General features: G+C 46.2%; 1 long non-coding RNA gene across 1 annotated transcript in view; it reads left to right on the top strand.

Moving 5' to 3' along the window:
- Window positions 1-13,235: 13,235 nt before the first annotated feature.
- Window positions 13,236-26,384, top strand: part of LOC310668898 — a 97,683-nt gene continuing 84,534 nt past the window's right edge. The window contains exons 1-2 of the long non-coding RNA XR_014506882.1: window positions 13,236-13,295; window positions 24,318-24,728. This is a non-coding gene — a long non-coding RNA (uncharacterized lncRNA). The remainder of the gene's footprint in view (window positions 13,296-24,317; window positions 24,729-26,384) is intronic.

The following is a 26,384-nucleotide window of genomic DNA, read 5'->3' as shown; positions in this document are numbered from 1 at the left end:
CTCTCCCTGGCAACCGGGGACACCTGATAAGCCTCCTTCTGGCCTTACCTGAGCAGCAAGTGCAGCTTGTCCTGGATCACCGTGGATCCCTTCAGCTGCCACCAAGCTCCCAGGTGTGAATCTGTTGTCCTGACCTGATTTTTAAATAGAATTCCATTAGCCTTTACATTTTAAACTTTTGACTCTTATCTGCAAACTCGCAGCCCCACCTCCCCACCTTAACACTGGGAGGGCCATGTCCCCGGAATTTGTGAAGACAGGATTCTCAAAAATACCTCTGGCTTGCGGCTCCTGGAGGGTTGCTGGCAACGCCTGGAGTTTCTCTTCAAGCTCCTGGAGATTCACACCGAATGCTTGAGTTTCCTGAAATACTGTTTCAGCTGCATGCCACACCTCAGCCAAAAGAGCTGCTATCAATCAAAAAAAGTTTCAAAAGTTTTTTTTTAATTTCTCATTAAAGAATTCTCTATATTTGTATCTACTTTTCCATCCCCACTCCCCCCCTTTTTCTATTTACTTATTACAATGGTTTTTTTCTTTTCCTTCTCTTTTGTGAACAAACAAACTATTTTCAGTAGGATTTTTTGTGTTTTCTTTTTCTTTCTTTCTTCTTTTTCTCTCTATCTCTTTTCTCTGTTCCTTATCATTTCTTTTCCATCTTGCCTTTTGTCTGACACTATAACTTTTTTTAAAAAATAAATAAATATTTATTACCAACAATTTAGACACTACATAGAAGAAATGAAAATGGACAATACAATAGAATACAAAAAAAACCACTACATAACACTAACACTAACACCTAACACCAACACATTAAACTAACAAAACAAAACAAAAACAATTTAAAACACATCAAACAATTTCAATATCTTGTCTTCCATTCACTTATTTCAACGACCTCCTCACACCTCCCTTTTTGTATTCCACTTATATTAATTATTTCAGCAATTCCTTTCCATCTTCCTCTGTTTTCTATCCTATAGTTATCTTAAGACCTTATTTTTTCCTTTAACACTCTATTAATCTATTTATACTTAATTCCTTATAACATTTCTACTAAAGCCATATAACTTGTCTTTTGTCTGACACTATAACTTGAACCACCACAGCGACTTTTGTTTTTTAAATAGAATTCCATTAGCCTTTACATTTTAAACTTTTGACTTTTACATTTTTAACTTTTAACTTTTGTCAAGCTCCCAGGTGTGGATCTGTTGTCCTGACCTGAATACAAAAGAAGTGATTTTACATCTCCATTCCAACACAAAACGAAAGCCCAGAGCCTGGCTTCATGCTCCCCCTCATCTGGAATATGGTCACTTCCAGCCCCCTCCCAGCCCAAGGATCTCCTTGTAGAGGACTGCCTGTATGACAGAGAGGTTTTCTGTGGAGTGCTGCCTCCCTCTGCTGGTGCAAGCTGTTTCTCCAGCAGAAAAATGCTTCCTGGTAGAGTGGAAGTGGCCACCCCTCTTTCCCCAACCCATTCCATATGCATCCCGACCCCAACCATCAGGATTTGCCATCTGGCCTGACTCTACAGTGCTGCTGATACACAAGACAGGCAATAGCCTGCCACTCATTAACCTAACTGCAGCCTTGCAGGGAAAGAATATAAGAGCAGCCAGAGATTTTGTAGTCCAACCTATTCACATAAGCAGACCAGTCCCCTGCAGCGCACACCCTCCCACTCAAAAGCAAGTCAGCTCACTGTCATAAACTGGGCCTCTTTCTCCTGCTTCACTTCTGAGATATTTCAGGGCAGGCTGGGTTAAAGTCGGCTCGCATTCCTGGCAAGGCTGTTCTCGTCCACGGAGTTTGTTCTATGAGACACATGAGCCAAATAGCCGAGGAGACAGTTTTTGAGCTGCCTGTCATTCATACACTTTATACTGAAAGGATTTCAGGGGCAGATGCTCTTTTTCTGCATGGAGGGTGGGGGTTTCCAAAGGGGTGCTATTCAGACCTGCATTCATGGCTTATGAGTCGTAGCCGTGTGACATGATGGGGGGGGGGGGAGTTCTTATTTTTAGAGTATTTACCTGCAACCTATTATGTGGGAATCTCAATGTACTTTACAACTAGGTCCGAAAATAGGCAAACATTGAAATGCCCATATTGGCTGGCAGCAGCATCCCCCCAAATCTATGATGGATAAACACTTTCCCCACATGGAGCAGAATTGCACCCATGTTGGCAAAGGCCTCCTTTCTAGAAGGGGGAGCAGAGGCTGCCCCCACCCACTGCTCTCTTCTCCCAGGCATCTGAAGAGACAAACGGCTCCCCTTCTCTACCTGTGTGCCACAAGCCTGAATTGCAAGACAGTTCCCACTTTGGGGCAACAGGGAACAAACATGCAGAGGACGAGTTCTGAGGCTCCCCCAACAAAGCCATTTCCCTGGGCCCACCTGCCAGCCTGCTGCTGGCTGGCTGCCCACCCACAGGAAAACGGCACGATTCTCCCCACCAACAGGACATAACAAGAAGACGGGGACGATAACATAGGACTTCCTAACTTGTGAGTTCTGATGAGCCGCTGCTGCTTCCCCAGTTTAAAGGATGGCGGCTCAGGTGAGCCATTAAGCTAGAAGCAGGAAAAGGACCGACCCCGGGATGGGCTGTCTGCCTCCCTTTTGCCTTCCACCTCACGACATCCTTCCCCAGCCTGGTGCACTCCAGGTGTTCTGGGGCTCCATCTCTCACCAGGCCCAGGCGGTCTGGCCAGGGGTCAGGGATGGGGGCAGTTGTCCAAAGCAGCTGGAGAGACTCAAGGAGGGCATTGCAGCCTCAAAGCCCTTTCCCTACCTCTCAATCTGGACTTACCTGGCCTTACCCCTGGCCGCCTTTAGCCAGATCAGCTGTGTTCGGAGCTGGGACAGACCCCTCTGGAGACTTAGAGGCAGAGGAAACAGCCTGGGTCCCATGGAGAGCACTCTCAAAGGAGATGCTCGCAAAGCTGATCATACTTTTCCTACTCCCAGACTGCAGGCTAGAGAACGTCACTGCAAGCTGGTGACCCGTTCCCTGGGTGGTGCACTGGGAAGAAGAAACCTCATCCAGAGGTGGGAGGGAAGCACTTTGGCCAGTGCCATGGGGCCTTTCTTCGGAAAGCTGCTCGGGGACCTGCAATGGAGCACTGCCCAAGGAGGAGGAAATGTGGGAGGCCTGCCGGGAAGGCTGCTGGGACCCCGGTGCTTCCTGGCTAAGGGAAGCAGCTCTTCCAGTGGTATCTCTGGGAACAGAGGGCATCGAAGTGAGCTGGCAATGAGAAGGCTCAGCCAGGTGGGAGCCGGAGGTCTCTGGGGTCGCACCCAGGGATTCGTTGGGCGAACTTTTCTTCTCCATTCTGTGGACACGAAGGCAAGTCTTCTGACCACTGTACCAGCTGGTTTCAAAGGCTATTTTTTATGAAAGCTTGAAAAACAAAGAAAACACAATATACAGAAATCAGTGTCAGATATCAACCATTTTGAAAACATAAAAATGAAAAGAAACAGAAGACGAAAAGCTTTCTTCTTTGTTGCAAAGTAATTCCCAAGAATAAGCCCAGAGTAGGTAGGCCTTTTTACTCCTGGGGAAATCACCGGCAATTTCATGCCAAATGCAGCAGAGGGAAGGGGCACAGGAGCTGCTATGAAACAGACGATCCTCAAATCACAGCTGTTTGATGCAGGGATGGAATCAATCATAGAATCATAGAATCATAGAGTTGGAAGAGACCACAAGGGCCATCGAGTCCAACCCCCTGCCAAGCAGGAAAGACCATCAGAGCACTCCTGACATATGGTTGTCAAGCCTCTGCTTAAAGACCTCCAAAGAAGGAGACTCCACCACACTCCTTGGCAGCAAATTCCACTGTCGAACAGCTCTTACTGTCAGGAAGTTCTTCCTAATGTTTAGGCTGAATCTTCTTTCTTGTAGTTTGGATCCATTGCTCCGTGCCCGCTTCTCTGGAGCAGCAGAAAACAACCTTTCTCCCTCCTCTATGTGACATCCTTTTATATATTTGAACATGGCTATCATATCGCCCCTTAACCTCCTCTTCTCCAGGCTAAAGATGCCCAGCTCCCTTAGCCGTTCCTCATAAGGCATCGTTTCCAGGCCTTTGACCATTTTGGTTGCCCTCCTCTGGACACGTTCCAGTTTGTCAGTGTCCTTCTTGAACTGTGGTGCCCAGAACTGGACACAGTACTCCAGGTGAGGTCTGACCAGAGCAGAATACAGTGGCACTATTACTTCCCTTGATCTAGATGCTATACTCCTATTGATGCAGCCCAGAATTGCATTGGCTTTTTTAGCTGTCGCGTTACACTGTTGGCTCATGTCAGGTTTGTGGTAAACCAAGACTCCTAGATCCTTTTCACATGTACTGCTCTCAAGCCAGGTGTCACCCATCTTGTATTTGTGCCTCTCATTTTTTTTGCCCAAGTGCAATACTTTACATTTCTCCCTGTTAAAATTCATCTTGTTTGTTTTGGCCCAGTTCTCTAATCTGTCAAGGTCATTTTGAAGTGTGATCCTGTCCTCTGGGGTGTTAGCCACCCCTCCCAGTTTGGTGTCATCTGCAAATTTGATCAGGATGCCCTTGAGTCCATCATCCAAGTCGTTGATAAAGATGTTGAATAAGACCGGGCCCAAGACAGAACCCTGTGGCACCCCACTAGTCACTCTTCTCCAGGATGAAGAGGAACCATTGATGAGCACCCTTTGGGTTCGGTCAGTCAGCCAGTTACAAATCCACTGAGTGGTAGCATAGTCAAGACCGCATTTTACCAGCTTCTTTACAAGAATATCATGGGGCACCTTGTCAAATGCCTTGCTGAAATCAAGGTAGGCTACATCCACTGTGTTCCCTTCATCTACCAGGCTTGGAATTCTGTCAAAAAACGAGATCAGGTTAGTCTGACATGACTTATTTTTCAGAAATCCATGCTCACTATTGGTGATCACAGCATTCCTTTCTAGGTGCTCACAGACTGTTCACTTAATGATCTGCTCCAGAATCTTCCTTGGTATTGATGTCAGACTGACTGGGCGGTAATTATTTGGGTCCTCTCTTTTCCCCTTTTTGAAAATAGGGACAACATTTGCCCTCCTCCAGTCTGCCGGGACTTCGCCTGTTCTCCAGGAATTCTCAGAGATGACTGCCAGTGGTTCTGAGATCACATCTGCCAGTTCTTTTAATACTCTTGGATGCAGTTCATCTGGCCCTGGAGACTTGAATACATCTAAACTAGCCAAGTATTCTTGTAGTATCTCCTTAGTTGTTCTGGGCAGTGTTTCTTCTGATGAATCATTTGCTCCTAATTCTTCAGGTCAGGCATTGTTTTCTTTATCGGAGAAGACTGAGGCAAAGAAGGCATTGAGGAGTTCAGCCCTTTCTGTGTCCCCTGTTTGCATTTCACCATCTTCTCCTCTGAGTGACCCCACTGTTTCTTTGTTCTTCCTTTTGCTACGAACATACCCATAAAAGCCTTTTTTGTTGCTTTTAACCTCTCTAGCAAGCCTGAGTTCATTCTGGGCTTTAGCTTTTCTGACTTTGTGTCTACACGTGCTGGCTATTTGTTTGAATTCCTCTTTGGTGGTGTCAGGGCTGGCTCCGGGTCCCAGCTCACCAAGGACCAACGCTAGCCGGTAGTACAGTATCAAAGTCTTTATTGAAGAATAGTCTCCATTTCCAAGTCTCAGCGTCCCAGCTCTACGTCTGGACTTTAGACCGGCGAAGCTCTGTCTGAGTCCCCACCCCCTGTGCACCAGTTTAAGACTCTAATCTTACTCCACCTCTTCCTTCTCTCTCTCTTCCTCTGGGTCTTACTACCCCCCGGGGTCTCTTCTCTCCTGGACTCTTCTGACGCAGACGTTGACCCGTCTGACTCCTCCCCCTCTCTTCGGCGGGCTTTAGGACCTGGCTCCCTACCCGGGCTGCCCACCTTGCCGCCCTCCTGTACATTTGAACTTGGCGCGCGCGCGCGTTTAACTTTCCTGATGACCGTTTCCTCGCTCCCTGACGAGGGTGTGGTCACTCCTGCCTCACGTTCTCCCTCTGCCTGCGCGCTCCCTGATCCCGATGCCTTGGACTCCTCCCCCCTACTGCCCTCTGGGGGGGACGCTGGTCCGGATTTCCAGCTGCTACTGTCTGAGTCCCCTCTGGCCCCTTCTTCCCGAGGTGTCCCCCTGGGCACTCCCCTTGCCCTGACCATGGGGGCCTCTTTCTGTGAATCCTCCGAGTCACTGGAGAGACTCAGAGACCTCGGACTACTGTCGTCGCTGACATTTCCTTCAGACTCCTCCCCCTCGCTCTCCGTTTCCTCCCTCTCCTGTGACTCTTCTCCTGAACCCCTGACATCCATCCCCCCCTCGAAGCCCCCCCTTCCCCCCTCCCCTTCCTCCGGCGGGGGTGCTGGGTGCTCCGTCGTTGTGGGGGTGAATGGTGGATACAGTTCGTCCCCCGTGGCGTGCATCCAGTGAGATAAATCCGGCTCGTCCTCCGTGTCTCCGCCGACCTCGTTCTCCTCTGCTTCCATCTCCGTGCCGCCATGCTCGAACCCAACGTCCTCCCCCATCACGTCCATGTCCCTCTCACCCTCGTTCCCCTCTGGGTCCGTTGCCTGCCAAGGGCCCCTCAGCCACCTCTCCTCTCCTCGATTGTCCCACCAAAACGAGCGGTCTGAGGCAAACCCCGAGGGCGAACCCTCCGGTGAACGTGTTTCTAATGCTGGTTCTTCGTCCGAGGTGAATCCCTGGAATGTGCTGGTAGAAAGCGTGGGTGTGAAAAGCCAGTCGTCGAAATACTCGGCTGGCATGGGCCTGTGTGGGAACAAGGCATGTGTCAGAGCTGGCTCCGGGTCCCAGCTCACCAAGGACCAACGCTAGCCGGTAGTACAGTACAAAGTCTTTATTGCAGAATAGTCTCCATTTCCAAGTCTCAGCGTCCCAGCTCTACGTCTGGACTTTAGACCGGCGAAGCTCTGTCTGAGTCCCCACCCCCTGTGCACCAGTTTAAGACTCTAATCTTACTCCACCTCTTCCTTCTCTCTCTCTTCCTCTGGGTCTTACTACCCCCCGGGGTCTCTTCTCTCCTGGACTCTTCTGACGCATACGTTGACCCGTCTGACTCCTCCCCCTCTCTTCAGCGGGCTTTAGGACCTGGCTCCCTACCCGGGCTGCCCACCTTGCCGCCCTCCTGTACATTTGAACTTGGCGCGCGCGCGCGTTTAACTTTCCTGATGACCGTTTCCTCGCTCCCTGACGAGGGTGTGGTCACTCCTGCCTCACGTTCTCCCTCTGCCTGCGCGCTCCCTGATCCCGATGCCTTGGGCTCCTCCCCCCTACTGCTCTCTGGGGGGGGCGCTGGTCCGGATTTCCAGCTGCTACTCTCTGAGTCCCCTCTGGCCCCTTCTTCCCGAGGTGTCCCCCTGGGCACTCCCCTTGCCCTGACCATGGGGGCCCCTTTCTGTGAATCCTCCTAGTCACTGGAGAGACTCAGAGACCTCGGACTACTGTCGTCGCTGACATTTCCTTCAGACTCCTCCCCCTCGCTCTCCGTTTCCTCCCTCTCCTGTGACTCTTCTCCTGAACCCCTGACAGCATGAAACTCCTCTTTGAGGAGAGGCTCGTCCAGGGCATAGTCCGGCACCCAACTGTTGGCGCTGGCCGGGGTACCTTCCCTTGCGAGAAAATATTCTACTCCCTCTTCCCCCCATCTCGAGTCCAAAATCTCTGTGACCTGGTTGATGGGTTCCCTTCTTGGCGATTCCCTCCTCGGGGGGGTCTCCCTATACGGGTCTGGTGCCGTGCCCTGCGCCTGAAATCGGTGAGGTGCTTTGTAGGGCGTGAGCACCGACCTATGGAATACTGGGTGCATTCTGGATCCCTCCGGAAGTGTCAACCGGAAGGCCACCGGATTGATCTGTGCCTCAACTAGGTAAGGTCCTAGCTGCTTATGTCCGAGTTTCTTCTTAGCTAAGGATCTGGTCGGCACTGCATGGGCCGCTAACCAAACCCAGTCTCCCACCTGTATGTCTTCCCCAACCCTCCTGTGCTTGTCAGCCTGCAGTTTGTATGCGTGCTTTGCAAGCTCTAACTGCCTCCTAAGCTGCTCGTGAACTTCCTGCAATTCTGCCGCCAAGACTTCCGCTGTCTGTGGTTCCCCCTCCCCCAGTCTCTCTAACCCCGGGAAGGTTCTGGGATGCCTCCCGTTGTTGGCGAAGAACGGCGTCACCCCTGTGGACACGTGCTTCGTGTTGTTGTAAGCGAACTCAGCGAGCGGCAGGTAGTCCACCCATGTCGTCGGCTGTTGATTTGCATAGCATCTCAGGTACTGCTGCATGATGGCGTTGACGCGCTCCGCTTGTCCGTTGGTCTGCGGGTGTCTCGCTGACGCTAGGTTGATCTTGACGTTCAGGAAACCCATCAGCTTCTGCCAGAAGCTCGAAATGAACTGGCGCCCCCTGTCGGACAAGATAGACCGTGGCAGCCCGTGCACCCTGAAGACGTGGTCTATGAACATTTTGGCGGTCTGTTCTGCCGTGGCCACCTTCGCGCACGGAATGAAGTGGGCCATTTTGGTGAACATGTCCACCACCACTAGCACTGCCATTTTACCCCTTGAGCTGGGTAAATCCGTGACAAAGTCCAGGGCCACCCTCTCCCACGGTTCGCTCGGGGTCTGTAGCGGTTCGAGCAGTCCTGCCGGAGGTTTGTGCACTGACTTGGCCCTTTGGCAGGTGTCGCACCTCGAGACGTACTCCGCGACTTCCCCCCTCATCTTGGGCCACCAGAAATCTCTGGCAACGAGTTCTGCCGTCTTCTCCTTGCCAAAGTGCCCGGCGGTTGGCGCGTCGTGCAACTGCTGCAGTACTTTCGCACGGAGTTCGTCTCCCGGTACATAGAGTGCTCCTCTGCGGATGAGCAATCCGTCCCGTATTTGGAACTCGTCGTCTTTCACCGTGCCCTTGCGCACCTCCTCCATCTTGGCTAGTGCGAAGGAGTCCTCCTGCAGTGCTCGACGGACCGCCTCCAGGTCCACGGTTGCGGAAGCGCACGCCCACGCTTTCGGGGTGAAAATGTGCTTGGCTGCTGCTGGTGCCGCTTCTTCGAGGTATTGCGGCTTTCTGGACAGTGCATCTGCCATGATGTTGTTGTCGCCCGGGATGTATTCTATCCTGAAGTCGAAATCTGCAAAGAACTCCGCCCATCTGATGTGCCGCTGGTTCAGGAACCTTGCCGTGCGCCAGTACTCCAGGTTCTTATGATCCGTGCGAACCTGCACTGTGTGTTTGGCCCCGATGAGGAAGTGCCGCCACGCCTTGAATGCTGCATGAATGGCCAGCAACTCCCTGTCCCAGATGGTGTAGTTCTGCTCTGACTTGCTGAGCTTCCTAGAGTAGAAGGCACACGGTCTCCAGTCCCCATGCGGGTCCTCCTGCAACAGTACGGCGCCCACGGCTCTGTCTGAGGCGTCCGTCTCAACTCTCAGCGGTTTGCTGGGATTCACATGCAATAGCTGCCCTTCGGACGAGAAGAGACGCTTAAGGTTCTGGAAGGACTGCTCCGCTTGCTCCGTCCAGATGAACTTCTTCTTCTTGGAGCTGAGCGTGTCGGTAATGGCCGCTGTCTGCATTGCGAACCCCTTGATGAACTTGCGGTAAAAGTTGGCAAACCCCACAAACCGCTGGACCTCCTTCCAATTGCGCGGGCTCTTCCAGTCCAACACTGCGCGATCCTTGGCGCTGTCCATGGCGAGCCCCTTGTCCGACAGCTTGTAGCCCAGGAAATCCACCTCCTTCCTGTCGAACTGGCACTTCTCCAGCTTGGCGTATAGCCGATGCTCCTGCAGTCGCTGCAGAACCTCCTTGACGTCCCCCTCGTGGGTCTCCTCAGATTCCGAGAATATCAGGATGTCGTCCAAGAAGCAGACGCATTTCTTGTAGAGGAGACCCGCCAGGACGTGATGCATGAAGGCTTGAAAACAGTGGGCGCCATTTTGTAAACCGAAGGGCATAACTCTGTATTCATATGTGCCCAGGGGCGTGAACATGGCAGTCTTCCACTCGTCCCCCTCCCGTATGCGAATCAGGTTGTACGCCCCTCGCAGATCCAACTTTGTAAAAACGCGTCCTTTCCTCACCGTTGCAAGCAGGTCATCTATTTTGGGCATAGGAAAGGCTGTGGGCTTGGTCTTTGAATTTAAGAGCCTGAAATCCACTACAAGCCTCTTTTGGGGCGTGTCCTTTTTCTTCACAAAGAATACAGGACTGCCCCCTGCTGCTTTCGACTCCCGGATGAAACCGCGCTTCAAGTTGAGGTCTATGAACTCCTTGAGCTCCTGCAGCTCGTCTTCAGACATGGAATACAATTTCCCGGCTGGCAGCGTCGCCCCTGGCAGGAGGTCAATCTGGCAGTCATAGGGCCTGTGGGGAGGCAGCTTGTCTGCTTCCTTCTCGCAGAAAACCTCCAAAAACGCTGCGTACTTGCGTGGCACTGCTTGCAGCGTGCTTAATTGTAGCTGCGTGTCTTCCCCTCCTTCTTCCGGGCTAGGAAGAATGCAATGTTCCGCGCAATAGGAGGAACCGAAGGTCAGTTGGCGCTGGTACCACGCCAATGCTGGACTGTGCCTGTGCAGCCAACTCATGCCCAAGACCACCGGCGTGCCCGACAGTTTGGTGACGTTGAAGCTGATGACCTCTTGGTGATTTCCAATCCGCATCACCAGTGGCTGCGTTTGTTGCACCACCTGCCCCCCTAACAAGTCTCTGCCATCCACCGTGACAACCTTCAGGGGCAGCGTGGCTGGTAGCAGTGGTATATTGTGCTGCTGAATAAAATCCAGTCCTATAAAGTCGGCGTTGCTGCCGGAGTCAATGGTGATCGGCACTTCCAGAGTGCTTCCGTTGGGCAGTTGGAGAGACGCTGTAAGCTGCACCACTGGTTTGGGTGGGAGGGGGTCTGTGGGCTGCAAAAGTGCTGGGGATTGCTTCATTGACTTGTCTGACTGGACCCCAGTGCCTCTTCCTCCAGCCAGACTCTGTCGTTTAACTGTTGCTGTGTTCTCAGTTGAGGTGTTTCTTTGACTGTTGCCGAGGCTGCAGTGTGCTTGTGGAGCCTCTGGGGACACTCTTTCGCCATGTGTTGAGCACTGTCGCAGATGTAGCACTTCCTGTTCCCTCTAGGAGGCTTCGTTTTGACTGCTCCCGGCATTAGGGCTCTGGTAGCTGACTGAGCCCTGGCACCTCCGATCTCCATCGGTTCCTCTCCCCCTCCCTGCGAGGGTGTGGATTGCGCACGCGCTGCTTCTTTGGGATAGAAGGGAGGTGCTCTGGCTGGTGCCCTTCCCCAACGTCCTTCTTCTCTGCTGCAAGGACGTTCCTCCAGATGCACCCTGATCTCCAGAGCCCTCTGGACTACTTCCTGGGTGCTCCTTGGCCTCTCCCCCCTTCCAATCTCTGCTTTTACCTCTGTATTCAAGCCCTCCCAAAAGAGGTCTCTCACTGGCGCAGAAGCTTTGTCCCATCCCAGTGCATGGACCAGTCCGAAAAAGCGTGTATGGTACTGCCGCACGCTGGCTTTGCCCTGTTTAAGTCCATGTATGTCTCTCCTGGCAATATCGATGTCTATCTTTGATAAAAAACACGAATCCATTGCTTTAATGAAAGCCTTCGCATCTTGGAGCGCCGGATCATTATCCCTCCATAAATTTCTCAGCCACGTTTTGGCTTCCCCATGCAAATGGGATAGGATAAACCCCACTTTCTCTCTTTCATCTCTAAAGTCTTTGTCAAGCAGATCCAGCGCAAACAGCAGGTCTGCTCTGAAGTTGGGGTACTGCTGTAAACTCCCGTCAAAATGAGATACGAGGCTGCCTCCCCTTCTCCCCAAGCCAATGCCCTCTGCTTTGGGTCCCGGTTGCCCTTGTTTAGAAAGCACGTCCAACCTGACTTGGAGATCCCGGCAGGCGTTACTCATTTCCTCCTCTCTTTTTCTGGATGCAATTACCTCCGTGCTGAGTTGCGTCACAGCTGCTTGCAGGGCTGATATCTGCTCTTCCGTCGTCATCTTGCCTGAGTTTTGTGAGCTCTGGAAGCACCCTTCCTCTGCCCTCGCTGCGTCGACTCACGTGGCGAGGTTCTTGGTGCCAAAACTTTTAAAAGGAGACAGAGCTTACTGTCAGGGCTGGCTCCGGGTCCCAGCTCACCAAGGACCAACGCTAGCCGGTAGTACAGTATCAAAGTCTTTATTGAAGAATAGTCTCCATTTCCAAGTCTCAGCGTCCCAGCTCTACGTCTGGACTTTAGACCGGCGAAGCTCTGTCTGAGTCCCCACCCCCTGTGCACCAGTTTAAGACTCTAATCTTACTCCACCTCTTCCTTCTCTCTCTCTTCCTCTGGGTCTTACTACCCCCCGGGGTCTCTTCTCTCCTGGACTCTTCTGACGCAGACGTTGACCCGTCTGACTCCTCCCCCTCTCTTCGGCGGGCTTCAGGACCTGGCTCCCTACCCGGGCTGCCCACCTTGCCGCCCTCCTGTACATTTGAACTTGGCGCGCGCGCGCGTTTAACTTTCCTGATGACCGTTTCCTCGCTCCCTGACGAGGGTGTGGTCACTCCTGCCTCACGTTCTCCCTCTGCCTGCGCGCTCCCTGATCCCGATGCCTTGGACTCCTCCCCCCTACTGCCCTCTGGGGGGGACGCTGGTCCGGATTTCCAGCTGCTACTGTCTGAGTCCCCTCTGGCCCCTTCTTCCCGAGGTGTCCCCCTGGGCACTCCCCTTGCCCTGACCATGGGGGCCTCTTTCTGTGAATCCTCCGAGTCACTGGAGAGACTCAGAGACCTCGGACTACTGTCGTCGCTGACATTTCCTTCAGACTCCTCCCCCTCGCTCTCCGTTTCCTCCCTCTCCTGTGACTCTTCTCCTGAACCCCTGACAGGTGGTTTCCCCCCTTTTCCATTTTTTGTACACATCCTTTTTTAATCTTAACTCAGTTAAAAGTTCTTTAGATAGCCACCCTGGCTTCTTTAGGCACCTTCCATGTTTCCGTCTCATTGGTATTGCCTGAAGTTGTGCTTTTACTATCTCCCTCTTAACAAACTCCCAGCCATCATGAACTCCCTTTCCTTTTAGTATTACTGTCCATGGGATCTCACCCAGCACTTCCTTAAGTTTTATGAAGTCGGCTTTCTTAAAGTCAAGAAATTGAGTCCTAGTATGCTTGGCTGCTCCTTTCTGCTGTATAGTAAGCTTCAGAAGAGCATGATCACTCGCGCCTAATGATCCTTCCACTTCTACCCCACTAACCAGGTCCTTTTGCTTCAGTCCTTTTGCTTCAATCCTTTTGCTTCAGTAAAAACCTCAAGGGTCGTAGGTTGTGCTTAAATGAAGTGGATGGTGTTACGAAGGATCTCAAAATGAAACACCGTTTTTCAATTTGAAAACTGTTGAATGATCTTTACCTATCCTGGGAAGAGTACATGAAGAACTACACGAAGATGATGTACAGATGGTATACAACACCAGTGCAGTTAGGGAAAATGTACAAAACTAGTTCAAATATATGTTGGAAGTGTAAGGAAAAGGAGGGAACATTTTATCATATGTGGTGGGAGTGTAAGGTAATTAAAACATTTTGGGAAATGATATACAATGAATTAAAGAAAATGACCCATTTAACATTTGTTTAAAAACCCGAGGCATTTTTGTTGGGGATTGTAGGGAAAGATCTGCCAAAAAAGTTGAAAAACATCTTCATTGAAAAACATCTGGTTCCTTCAGATGGAGGATGAATGACTCTCTTTTTAGAGATGAGGAATTTGTCAAGAAAGCCCAGAAAACCCTGAAAGATTACTTTGAGATAAATTTGAATACTACGGTTGAGAAAAGAACCATCTGGGACGCAAGTAAAGCGGTTTTGAGAGGATTTTTGATTCAACAGAATGTACTCAAGAAAAGGTCACAACAGGAAAAAAGAGAAAAAGTTCTGGAAAAGATCAAGGAAGGCGAAAAGAGACTGAGATCAAATCCAAAGTCACAAGAAATATTAAGAGAGATAAAGTTGTATCAAGTACAGTATATGCAAATGATAAACCAAGAGATTGAATGGAAAATTAGACAAATGAGACAAAGAACATTTGAATCGGCAAACAAGTGTGGAAAGTTATTGGCATGGCAAATAAAGAAGAGGCAAAAAATGAACACCATCACAAATTTGGAAGTGGAAGGAAAAACACTACAATATCCCACTGAGATCAGGAGTGCTTTTCAAAAATACTTTAAACAGCTCTATTCTCAACAACCACAGAAGGATACAGAGATAGAAGAATTTTTGAAAGTGAATGGGCTACCGAAAATATCTCAAGAAAATAAACTTAAACTGAATAGCAGGATAACAGAACAAGAGGTTGAGAGTGCCATTCAAAATATGCAACTAGGCAAATCTCCAGGACCTGAGAAATATAATTGACATTTTGGAACTTTTACAGGAAAATATAAATACAAAAGCGGCACTGATATTCGTGGACGCGGAGAAAGCCTTCGACAATATCTCTTGGAGCTTTATGAAGAAGAATCTCCATGGCATGGGGGTAGGCCAAGAGTTTGAAAATGGTATAGGAGCAATCTATTCTGAACAAAAAGCTAAATTAATTGTTAATAATGTTTTGACAGAGGAGTTCAGAATAGAAAAAGGAACACAACAAGGTTGCCCTATTTCCCCTTTGCTTTTTATATCGGCCCTGGAGGTGCTGCTGAATATGATCAGAAAGGACCAATTGGTCAAAGGGATACAGGTCGGAGCCAAACAATATAAATTAAGAGCTTTTGCAGATGACCTGGTTTTGACGTTACAGGAGCCAGAATCTAGTGGAAAAAAGATTTTAGAACTGATTCAAGAATTTGGCCAATTGGCAGGTTTTAAATTAAATAAAACAAAAACCAAGGTTTTGACAAAAAATCTAACAGAAATTGAAAATGAAAGGTTTCAGAATGAAACAGGTTCGACAGTGGTGAAAAAGTAAAATATTTGGGAATTACTATGACTGCTAAAAACGGGAATTTATTTAAAGACAACTATGAGAAATGTTGGACGGAGATAAAAAAGGATCTAGATATATGGTCTAACTTGAAACTCTCACTTTTAGGACATATTGCTGTGATTAAGATGAATGTACTGCCAAGAATGTTATTTTTATTCCAGACACTGCAGATTATAGATAAAACTGACTGTTTCAAGAAGTGGCAAAAAGACATATCCAGATTTGTCTGGCAGGGCAAAAAGCCAAGAATAAAATTTAAAATACTAACAGATGCAAAAGAAAGAGGGGGCTTTGCCCTGCCGGACTTAAAACTTTATTATGAAGCAGCAGCTTTCTGCTGGTTGAAAGAATGGCTACTTCTCGAAAATACAGATATACTGGATTTAGAAGGTTTTAATAATGCATTTGGCTGGCATGCATATTTATGGTACGACAAGGTTAAAGTGCATAGAATGTTTAAAATTCACATTGTCAGAAAAGCATTGTTTAATGTGTGGACTAGATATAAAGATCTTTTGGAAAATAAAACTCCAAGGTGGTTGTCTCCAATGGAAGCCAAAGCTTTAAAGAGACTCAATATGGAGGCCAACTGGCCAAAGTATTAGGAGATCTTAGAACAAGACGGAGATAAATTGAAACTACAGAGTTTTGACAAATTAAAAAGCAAAGTCCGAGATTGGCTTCATTATTACCAAATAATGGAGGCATTCAAAATTGGCTTCCAGGTGGAAAAATCAAAATTGGAAACAGAATTGTTAGAACCCAAAACAAAAATATTGTCTAGAATGTATAATTTGCTGCTGAAATGGAATACACAGGATGAGGAAGTGAAATCAGCTATGATTAAATGGGCACAAGATGTTGGTCATAACATAATGTTTGCTGACTGGGAAAGGTTGTGGACCACTGGACCAAGTTTACAGCATGTAATGCCTTAAGAGAGAATATAATGAAAATGATTTCCAGATGGTACATGACACCAGTCAAGCTAGCAAAAATGTATCATATGCCTGACAATAAATGTTGGAAATGTAAAGAATCTGAAGGTACTTTCTTTCACCTTTGGTGGACGTGCCCAAGGATTAAGGCCTTCTGGGAGATGATTTATAATGAACTGAAAAAAGTGCTTAAATACACATTTAGAAAGAACCCAGAAGCCTTTCTCCTAGGTATGGTAAACCAACAGGTTCAGGTGAAGGACAGGACATTTTTTATGTACGCTACAACAGCAGCAAGAATACTCATCTCACAGTATTGGAAGACGCAAGATTTACCCACGCTGGAAGAATGGCAGATGAAGGTTATCGATTATATGGAACTAGCAGAAATGACTGGCAGAATCAGAGACCAGGGAGAAGAGACGGTGAAGGAAGATTGGAGGAAGTTTAAAGACTATTTACAGAAGCATTATAAGATAAAGAATGTTTGAGGACATCAGATTGAATTTAAAAGAATATTAGCATAAAAATTTAATGATTAAGAAAGACTAATGTTTTAAGACATATGGAAATGCAATTATGTTAAAATAGTAAGATTAAGTTGAACCAAAGATATGCCAGAGGGAAAGAATTTACTGTCAGAATATAAGATCTAGAATACAGAGTGGGAAGGTCTGGGGAAGTCGCAGATCCAAGCTAATGTTAAAAAATGCAAAGACACAATAATTGTTTTTAACTTTTTTTTTTTTGTACACTGTACTTTATATTGTTTGTATGTATTGTTTTTATTTTTTGTTTTGTATTTGTTTGTTTGTATTCTTTGTTTATTGGTTGTGAAAAATAAAAATATTATATATATATAAAAAAAAAAAAGTTGAAAAACATCTTCATGTATGCGACAATGGCCGCGAGAGCTCTGGTTGCGCAAGGATGGAAGACTGAAGAAACCCCAACTAAGACTTCCGGAGGCGGCGCGAAACCGTGATGGCGGACCTCTTCGAGCTCTGAAGAGGGGCACCGCAGAAAAGGGTTGTTTCGCTACGGCGCAGCGGCAACCCATTAAGAAAAACCACGGACAGAGAGAGTCCGTGGCCGTGGGACTCGGCGGGCACCTGGAGCGACCCCAAATTCGCGGAAGGGACCCCGTAAGGGGCTCCGGAGTGAAGGAGGGGGAGCGGTGCTGTGAGTTCATCGCTCTTTCTGCGGAGGCGAAGCCGCGCGGCTGTCACGGATGAGCGCTGACCTTTCTTCCAAAAAATACTACTCTGAAACAGCAAACCCGTGAGTAAGGACTTAAGATTTGTTACAATAACTTGAAGAAATTTGGCTGAAACCGGGAGACGAGAAAGAGGAAGTCCGTCTTCCGGCACTGCTTATAAGATCAAAGCAGACTGTTTAAAGAGCGGAAAGCGCTGTGAACAGGGAAGCTTTAAGGCTTTAAAGTGGGACTTTCGTGCACACTTGAAATTCTATCCTTAAAGGAAGAAAAAATACAGTTTAAATTGGACTTGGAGCGGTCCCCCATGGGGCGAGGGAAGACTCTAACCCCAAATCTTCGGGTGGCCGGGTGAAGTTGCTTGACTGCGGAACTGTTACAAACTTCCAGATACTTTTGTAACTGAAGTGCAACTTTTGGGCTTACTTAGTTTGAGTGGATACAATTGCAGGCACCTTGTTGGAACATTGTTAAACGTTTTAAAGTGCTCTGCAGGACTTTTTTCTTAGTGTTTTGGAACTAACTTGCTTTTAAAATTGTTTTTGAAAACGGAAACTTTAATGGCGGAAAAGTTACCTTCTTCTTACTAACTTTTGGTGGCACTCCCCCTAGAGGACATTGGATAACAAAGGCCTGGGAAAAGTTTTTTTGCTTACTTTCTTTCTCCAGACTGTTTATAAATTTGGACTTGTCTTTCCCATGGGATTACAACATCTGACCTTGAACATTGACTGATGAGTGGTACAGGAAAGACAAGAGCAGCCAAAGCTAAGGAAGCTAAGGAAAAAGAAAAAGCAAAAAAGCAGGCACAGCTTTTGCAAACAACTTTAACTCAGGGACGTAGACTATCAGTGCCTGCTGTGCTTGCAACACAAAAAGTAGAAAGTGAAAAGCCTGAAAAATCTGAAGAGGAAGATATGGCATCAGGAGGAGCAGAGGCAGTACTGAAACAAGTTTTGGAACAATTGTCAACATTAAATCAAAAAATTGATAACCAATCAACAAAAATTGACCAAGCTACATCCTCGATTCAGAAATTGACAGATCAGGTTTCCCAACACACCCAAGCAATTGAAAAATTGCAAGGAGCAACGGAAGAGAACCGTAAATTGGCAGGGGAAGCCGTTGAAATTGCAACATCAGCTAAAAAAGAGGTTGAGGAAGTTAAAGCAGAAGTCAAGCCTCTGCATAAACAGATAGGGGACCAACAAACCTATCTCTCTTTGGTGGAACTGAAAAACCGGGAGACTAATCTTAGGCTTAGGGCGGTCCCAGAAATCGAACAAGAAGATTTGATTGGATTTTTGACAACAGAATTTTCAAAGTTCTGGGGCTTAAAAGAAGAAAGTGATTTTAAAATAGTATCGGCTTTTCGACTGGGAAGATTGGTAAGAAAAGATAGATCTAGAGACTGTCTAATAGCTTTGAGATCAAGAGAGGAGAGAGACAAAATATTAGGCCTACACTTCAAAAACTCAATTGAGATACAAGAGAAAAGGGTGGAAATCTACCGAGATATTCCTAAACAGCTATTGGATCTGAGAGCCACCTATTCAGAATTGGCTAAGTTGTTGAGACTTAACTCAATCCCTTATAGGTGGGAGTTCCCACAAGGACTATCATTTACTTACAAACAGAAGAAGGTTAAAATAAGATCACCAGAGGATCTACAAAAGTTCCAGCACGACCACGGAGAAGATCTCCAAAAAGAAGCAGCAGCCCTTTGGCCTATACTTAAACCAGGACCCACTCTGCCAGCAGGCGGAGGGACGCCTAAATCCTCGGAATTAGAGGAAAAAGAAGATACACCGCTCTAGGTGTAACAGAATAGTTCAGGATGTCTCTGCAGCTACTCAGTTGGAATATAAATGGCGGAAATTCCCCGGAGAAAAGAAGGAAACTGTTTCATATATTGAAGAAAGAACAATTGGATATTATTTGTTTACAAGAAACCCATGTGACCAGGCTCCACAGGAAAGTTTTGGTCAACAAAAGACTAGGCCAAGAGTTTATTTCCTCAGACAAGGTAAAGAAAAGAGGAGTGGTGATTTATGCTAAGGAGAGCCTGATACCTAAATTTTTATTCAAAGATGAATATGGAAGAATTCTGGCAATTGAAATCCAGACCCAAGGAGAAAAAATATTGATACTAGGAATTTATGCTCCAAACGACGGGAAATCAGAATTTTTCAAGAAGCTGCATGAGACGCTGCTGGACTATCTGGACTATGCTAACATCATAATGATGGGAGACATGAATGGAGTGGTGTCTACACATATGGATAAGTCTTATAACCAAAATCTAACATCAGACGGCAGACTGCCTAAAACTTTTTTTGAAATGACTGACAATCTGGATTTGATTGATATATGGAGGACAAAGAACCCCCTAGGTAAAGAAGGAACTTTCTTCTCTGAGGCCCACCTGTCCTGGTCAAGGATCGACCAAATCTGGACCTCCAGGGGGCTGGCACCCAAGACTAAAAAGGTGGAAATCTGCCCAAAAACATGCTCCGACCACAACGCTCTGAAATTAGATCTCAGACTTACTCAAACCGGTTCCTTCAGATGGAGAATGAATGACACTCTTTTAAGAGATCAAGAGATTGTGAAAAAGGCCCAAAAAACATTAAAGGACTATTTTGAGATAAATTTGAATACTACAGTAGAAAAAAGAACCATCTGGGACGCAAGCAAAGCTGTCATGAGGGGGTTTCTGATACAACAGAATACAATTAAGAAGAAGCTCTGGAATGGAAAGAAAGATAAAATACTGGAGAAAATACATCAAGGAGAGAAAAAATTGAGAACTAAACCAAAGTCAAAGGATCTGTTGAGAGAAATTAAATTCCATCAAGCAGAATATTCAAAATTGATTAATCAGGAGATTGAATGGAAAATAAAACAGATGAAGCAAAGATCCTTTGAATCAGCAAATAAATGTGGAAAGCTGCTAGCTTGGCAGCTGAAAAAAAGACAAAAGTTGAACACAGTTACAAATCTAGAGATTGAAGGAAGAACGGTGCAGAAACCAGAGGAAATTAGGAAGTGCTTCCACAGATATTTTAAAGAACTTTATGTACAGGGGCCTCAGAAAGAATCAGAGATAGATCATTTTTTAAAGACAAATGGACTATCAAAAATAACTCAAGATAAAAGATCAATCTTGAACTCTACAATAACCACCCAGGAAATTGAAAGTGCCATTCAGAATATGCAACTAGGCAAATCTCCAGGCCCGGATGGGCTTACCTCCAAATACTACAAGACTTTGAAAGACTATTTAACACAACCCTTGTTGGAGGTATGCAACCAGATCATGGATGGGAAGAGGGCACCAGAAACGTGGAAAGAAGCGTTCATCACATTGATACCTAAGATAGAATCTGAAAAGACTCAACTCAAGAACTACCGCCCCATCTCACTCCTGAATGTGGATTACAAAATATTTGCAGACATTTTGGCAAGTAGACTTAAAAAAGTTTTAATTGAAGTAATTCACAAAGACCAAGCAGGCTTTCTCCCTGGTAGACATTTATATGAGAATACCAGAAACATCATCGATATTTTGGAACTTTTACAAACTGACAGGAACACAAGGGCGGTGTTAATTTTTGTTGATGCGGAGAAAGCATTTGACAATATATCTTGGATGTTCATGAAGAAAAACTTGGAAGGGATGGGAGTGGGGCGGGGGTTTGAAAATGGGTTACGAGCAATTTATTCAGAGCAAAAGGCCAAATTAATAGTGAACAATGTGGTGACGGAGGAGTTCAAAATTGAAAAAGGGACACGACAAGGGTGCCCTCTATCCCCTCTTTTATTCATTTCAGTCCTGGAGGTGCTATTGAACATGATAAGGGAGGACCGGCTGGTACAAGGGATAGAGGTCGGAGTGAAACAATATAAACTTAAAGCTTTTGCAGATGACCTAGTTTTGACATTGCAGGAGCCAGAATCCAGTACAAAAAGAGTTCTTGAACTTATATCTGAGTTTGGTCAGGTGGCGGGGTTTAAGTTGAACAAACAAAAAACCAAGGTTTTGACCAAGAATTTGACACTTACAGAAACAGAGGGGTTTCAGAGAGAAACAGAATTAAATGTGGTAAAGAAAGTGAAATACCTAGGGATCTATTTGTCTTCCAAAAATTTGAATTTATTTAAGGACAATTATGAAAAATGCTGGTTGGAAGTAAAGAAGGATTTAGAAATTTGGTCAAGATTGAAACTTTCCTTGTTGGGAAGGATTGCAGCAATTAAAATGAATGTATTGCCGAAAATGTTATTCTTGTTTCAAACCCTACAGATCGTGGACAGAGAGGAATGTTTTGGAAAATGGCAGAAGGATATATCTAAGTTTGTCTGGCAGGGCAAAAAGCCCCGAATAAAGTATAAAATATTAACTGATTCAAAAGAAAGAGGGGGGTTTGCCCTGCCGGATTTGAGGTTGTACTATGAAGCTGCAGCCTTCTGCTGGCTGAAAGATTGGTTTTTGCTAGAAAACACCGACGTCCTAGATCTGGAAGGTTTTGATAATGCATTTGGTTGGCATGCATATCTATGGTATGACAAGGTTAAAGTTCACAAATTGTTTAAAAGCCATATTGTCAGAAAAGCGATTTTTGCAGTCTGGATGAAATATAAAGACTTATTAGAGAGTAAAACACCGAGGTGGCTATCACCGGTGGAGGCCAAAGCTCGAAAAAGACCCAATATGGAGGCCTATTGGCCGAAATATTGGGAATTAATTGAAAAAATTGGAGACGGTTGGAAGTTGCAGAGCCAGGACAAATTAAAAAACAAGGTGCGAGATTGGTTACATTATGCTCAAATTCAAGAGGTTTTTAAAATGGATAAAAAGGTTGGTTTCCAGGAGGGGAAATCGAAACTAGAGACAGAATTGTTAGAACCAAAGACCAAGAATTTATCTAGAATGTATAACTTGCTGCTTATGTGGAACACACAGGATGAGACAGTTAAATCTGCTATGATAAAATGGGCACAGGATGTTGGACATAATATTATGTTTGAAGACTGGGAAAGGTTATGGAACACCGGAATGAAATTCACGGCATCTAGTGCCTTGAAGGAAAACATTATGAAAATGATATACCGGTGGTACATGACCCCAGTCAGGTTAGCCAAGATGCATCACCTGTCTGACAACAAATGTTGGAAGTGTAAGGAAGCAGAGGGGACTTTCTTCCATCTCTGGTGGACCTGCCCAAAAGTGAAGGCCTTCTGGGAAATGATTTATAATGAATTGAAAAAGGTATTTAGGTATACCTTTCCTAAGAAACCAGAGGCCTTCCTGTTGGGCATGGTGGACCAGGAAATGTCAAAGAAAGATAGAACTTTGTTTATGTACGCTAGCACAGCAGCAAGAATACTCATTGCAAAGAGTTGGAAGACACAAGATTTGCCCACGCTGGAGGACTGGCAGACGCAGTTGATGGACTACATGGAGATAGCTGAACTGACCGGCAGAATCCGAGATTTGGATAAAGAAACAATTGAGGAGGACTGGGGAAAATTTAAAGATTATCTGAAAAAATATTATAAGCTGTATGAATCCTAAGAAAGTGCATGATTAGGAAACGATAAGCTTCTGCGAATATGATTAAGTAAATGGTAAAATTAGTGATAAAAGAGAAAAGGAGACAATTTAAATTGAATATGTTATGTTTATTTTAAAGGTATTGAAATTGAGATATAATATATTGTATTTGGATACATAACATTCGAAAGTTACAACAAGGCATGAAATAAGGTAACAAAATGCTGACATTGTTAATGCAAAGAACGCAGAATCGGAAGGGGTGGGGAAGTCCAAGTTTTATTTTGTCTTTGTTGTTAAAAAAGAGAAAATTTGTTTCTTGCAACTACTTTATTTGTTTATAAACCTATAAAATTATGGAAAGAAACGCAATAAAAAAATTTATGAAAAAAAAGAAACCCCAACTAAAGAATCATGGCAAGAAAAGTTGATGGACTATGCAGAAGTGGCAAAAATGACATATAAGCTACAGGACAAGGATAACTATGACCTTAAGGATGAATGGGAACATTTCACAAAGTCTCTGAAGACGCAACAAAGTGAATTGGACTCCTTGGCAGGTTTTGAATAAACATCCACAATTTTTTTTTTACTGATAATAATCAGCTATACAGTTTGAGGATCTATACAACTTTTTAACATGCAGAAAATAGCAATATTAGAGAAACCAAAGACTGGAACTGAGGGAAGTTGGGAGGTGGGGTGCGGGGGTGGGTTCTGGGGGGGAGGGGGAAGGGGAAGGGAGGAAAAATGGGGGGGAATAAGGATATGTTTTTGGATAATATGTCTTGTTATAACTTTGAATAATTTTTTTTTATAAAAATATTCTGGGAACAGTACACCGCAGTGGTGGGCAGTTCCACAGACCCGCCTCCTCTGCTCAAAATGCATACAGACCCATCTTTGCACTGGGAAGATCCAGACAAAAGGTGTCTGTTTTCAAAGTACCCGCCAAAGGGGTTTAGACGGCTCCATCCTCTTGCCTCCCCCCCCCCCCCCCCGATCACTGTTTCACTCCGGAAGGCGTCTCAGACCTGGGTGGAGCAGCCACAAATGACAGGCCAAGAGACAAGGTCCTGCCCAGATTCAGGCTTCCTCAGGATCGTGTGGAATCTGTACACGTTTCTGTTGGCGCTTCCACTAGTGATTTATCTGTACAGAATCGGACTTCATTTCAGCCAACCACATCCTTCCTCTTCCCCCGACAGCATACTAGAGTTCATATGGATTTCAAAGCATGCTTTCAGAACCTGTATGCTTAGCTTTAAACTCCACAAAATTAGCCTATGGCTAGGATGCTATTTATCAAAGTCTGTGCCCATTAAAATATGGTCAGATACAAGTATGCTTTCCCCCTTGTTATACAATTATTATTTTTAAAATTGCATTCAACTATTTACTATTTAAACAGCTTATACACCACTTGACTATAATCATCTCTGAAGTGACACACGAGAAATACATTGCAGAAAAGTTAACAATGATGACATCAGACTTCCGTTAAAAAGACCTGCTGGAATAAAAAAAGGATTCGGTAGGTGCTGGGTGCTCTGCCTGATGCTCTCAACTGACACTAAACAGGTCATCAACATTGGTTAGGACCAGATCTAAAATGGCTGTTCCTCTTGTTGCTTCTCCCACTTTCTGGACAACGAAGTTGTCTGCAAGGCCAGTGAGGAATCTGTTTGACCTTATGCTCTTGGCTGAGTTTGACATCCAACAAATATCCGGGTAATTGAAGTCCCCCATTACTACTATCTCCCTTCCTTTTGCATGCTTGGCCATCTGTTCCAGGAAGGCATCATCTATGTCCTCCGTTTGGCTTGGGGATCTATAGTAAACTCCCACAATGAGGTCACTGTTATTCTTCTCTCCCTTAATTTTGACCCAAAAGCTCTCACTTTGGCTTTGAGGTTCTAAATCTTGGATCTCTTCACAGGTATACACACCCCTGACATATAACGCCACTCCTCCTCCTTTCTTGTCTGGTCTGTTTCTCTGAAATAGATTGTATCCCTCGATTATTACATTCCAATTGTGGGACTTATCCCAACAGGTTTCAGTGATGCCTATTATGTCATATTTAGTGTGCTGTACCAAGAGCTCAAGCTCATCTTGTTTATTTCCCACGTCCAAGTGCAAGTAGATCAATAGGTGCCGCTCCGGCGGGAAGGTAAACGCCGTTTCCGTGCACAGCTCTGGTTCTCCAGAAGTGGCTTAGTCATGCTGGCCACATGACCCGGAAGCTGCACGCCGGCTCCCTCGGCCAGTAAAGCGAGATGAGCGCTGCAACCCCGAGTTCCCCTCAGTAGGGAATCCCCTATCACCACTACACGCCTCCTCTTAGGTTTGGTCGGGGTTCTTCCATGAGCTGTCCGTTCCAAGGTCGCCTGCACATTCCCTGAGAACTGACTTTGCTGCTCGTTTTCATATACCTGATTGACTGTAATGAGGGAGAGATCCTCAAATGGAGTCTGCTCTTCGTCTTCCATGCTAGGGGAGAGGACCTCAAAGCGATTGTGTATTTCTAATCAGAGCGAACCCTGGGCCTCCTACTTCTTTGAGTCACATTTCTCCATATATCTGGCTCCTGTGTTGGTGAACTAGCCTCCTTCCCAGGGGAGTCTCCTGTCTCCTCCTTGGTGGAGACGGTGTGCTCTGCTGCTTCCAATAAGAGCTCCAGTTCTCTAATTCTTTGGAGCGTAGCTACACATTCCTCCAGTTGCTGGACTTTGTCTTCTAAGAGGGCAATCAACATGCAATTGCTGCAGGTAAAGCTGCCTGCAACCTTTGGCAAGATGGCAAACATTGCGCAGGAACCGCAATGTGTGTGTGTGTGTGTGTGTGTGTTTTCAAGGGCTTTTTGCTTGTTCACCAGGATCCTTCAGAAGGAAGAGACAAAAGAGTAGTGGTATTTTAGGACAACATAACAAAAACTTATGCAGGCATAGCCTATTTCATCAGAAGCATATAGGAGACTGAGGAGGTTGATTGATAGTTCGAGGTATTGGTTGAGGCTAAGGCACCTGAAAAATCATATCACCCCTTATATACCCAATGGATGGCTCTGCTCTGCAGATGACGGCTTCCTGCAGGTACCACCTTATCGGGGGTCCCTTCTCTGCTATCTTTTCAATGCTTACTTTCTCTTCCTCTTTCAAGAAGCCTTCTAAGGAGAGATTTTTCTTAGTCTGCTTCTGTGTAGGAACTGTTTTTGGATGTTTTGGTTGTTTAACTGTTGTGTGTTTGCTTCCCTGGACTCCTTTGGGAGGAAGGGTGGGATATAATGATGCCGAGTAGTGCCTCCTGCCCATACCTGAAGGTTTTGTGGAGGACCCATAGCCTCAGTGTGTCAGCACCTGCATTGCATGCAGAAGGTCCCAGGTGCAGTCCCTAGCACCTACAGTTAGAAGCTCAATGTAGGTAGGAGCCTCTCTCTGCCCAAGACCCTGGAGAGCTTCTGCCACTCAGGCTGGAAGTGGGCAATACTGGGCTAAATGGATCAATCAGGTTTAGGATCAGGGACTTCCTTCTCTTAAATGAGCTATCTTCCCAGGTGGATGAGTCCTACTGCTCGTCACTTCCCTCTACAGCACGGGCAGAAACCACCTTCTTGACTGTTGGACCCCCTAGTGGTCTCATCTGCTC

The sequence above is a fragment of the Podarcis tiliguerta genome (genome assembly GCF_965153285.1).
Source record: "Podarcis tiliguerta genome assembly, chromosome: W".
NCBI lineage: Eukaryota > Metazoa > Chordata > Lepidosauria > Squamata > Lacertidae > Podarcis > Podarcis tiliguerta.
Note: the sequence above shows the minus strand (reverse complement) of the source record. Positions and strands in the feature narration are given on the sequence as shown.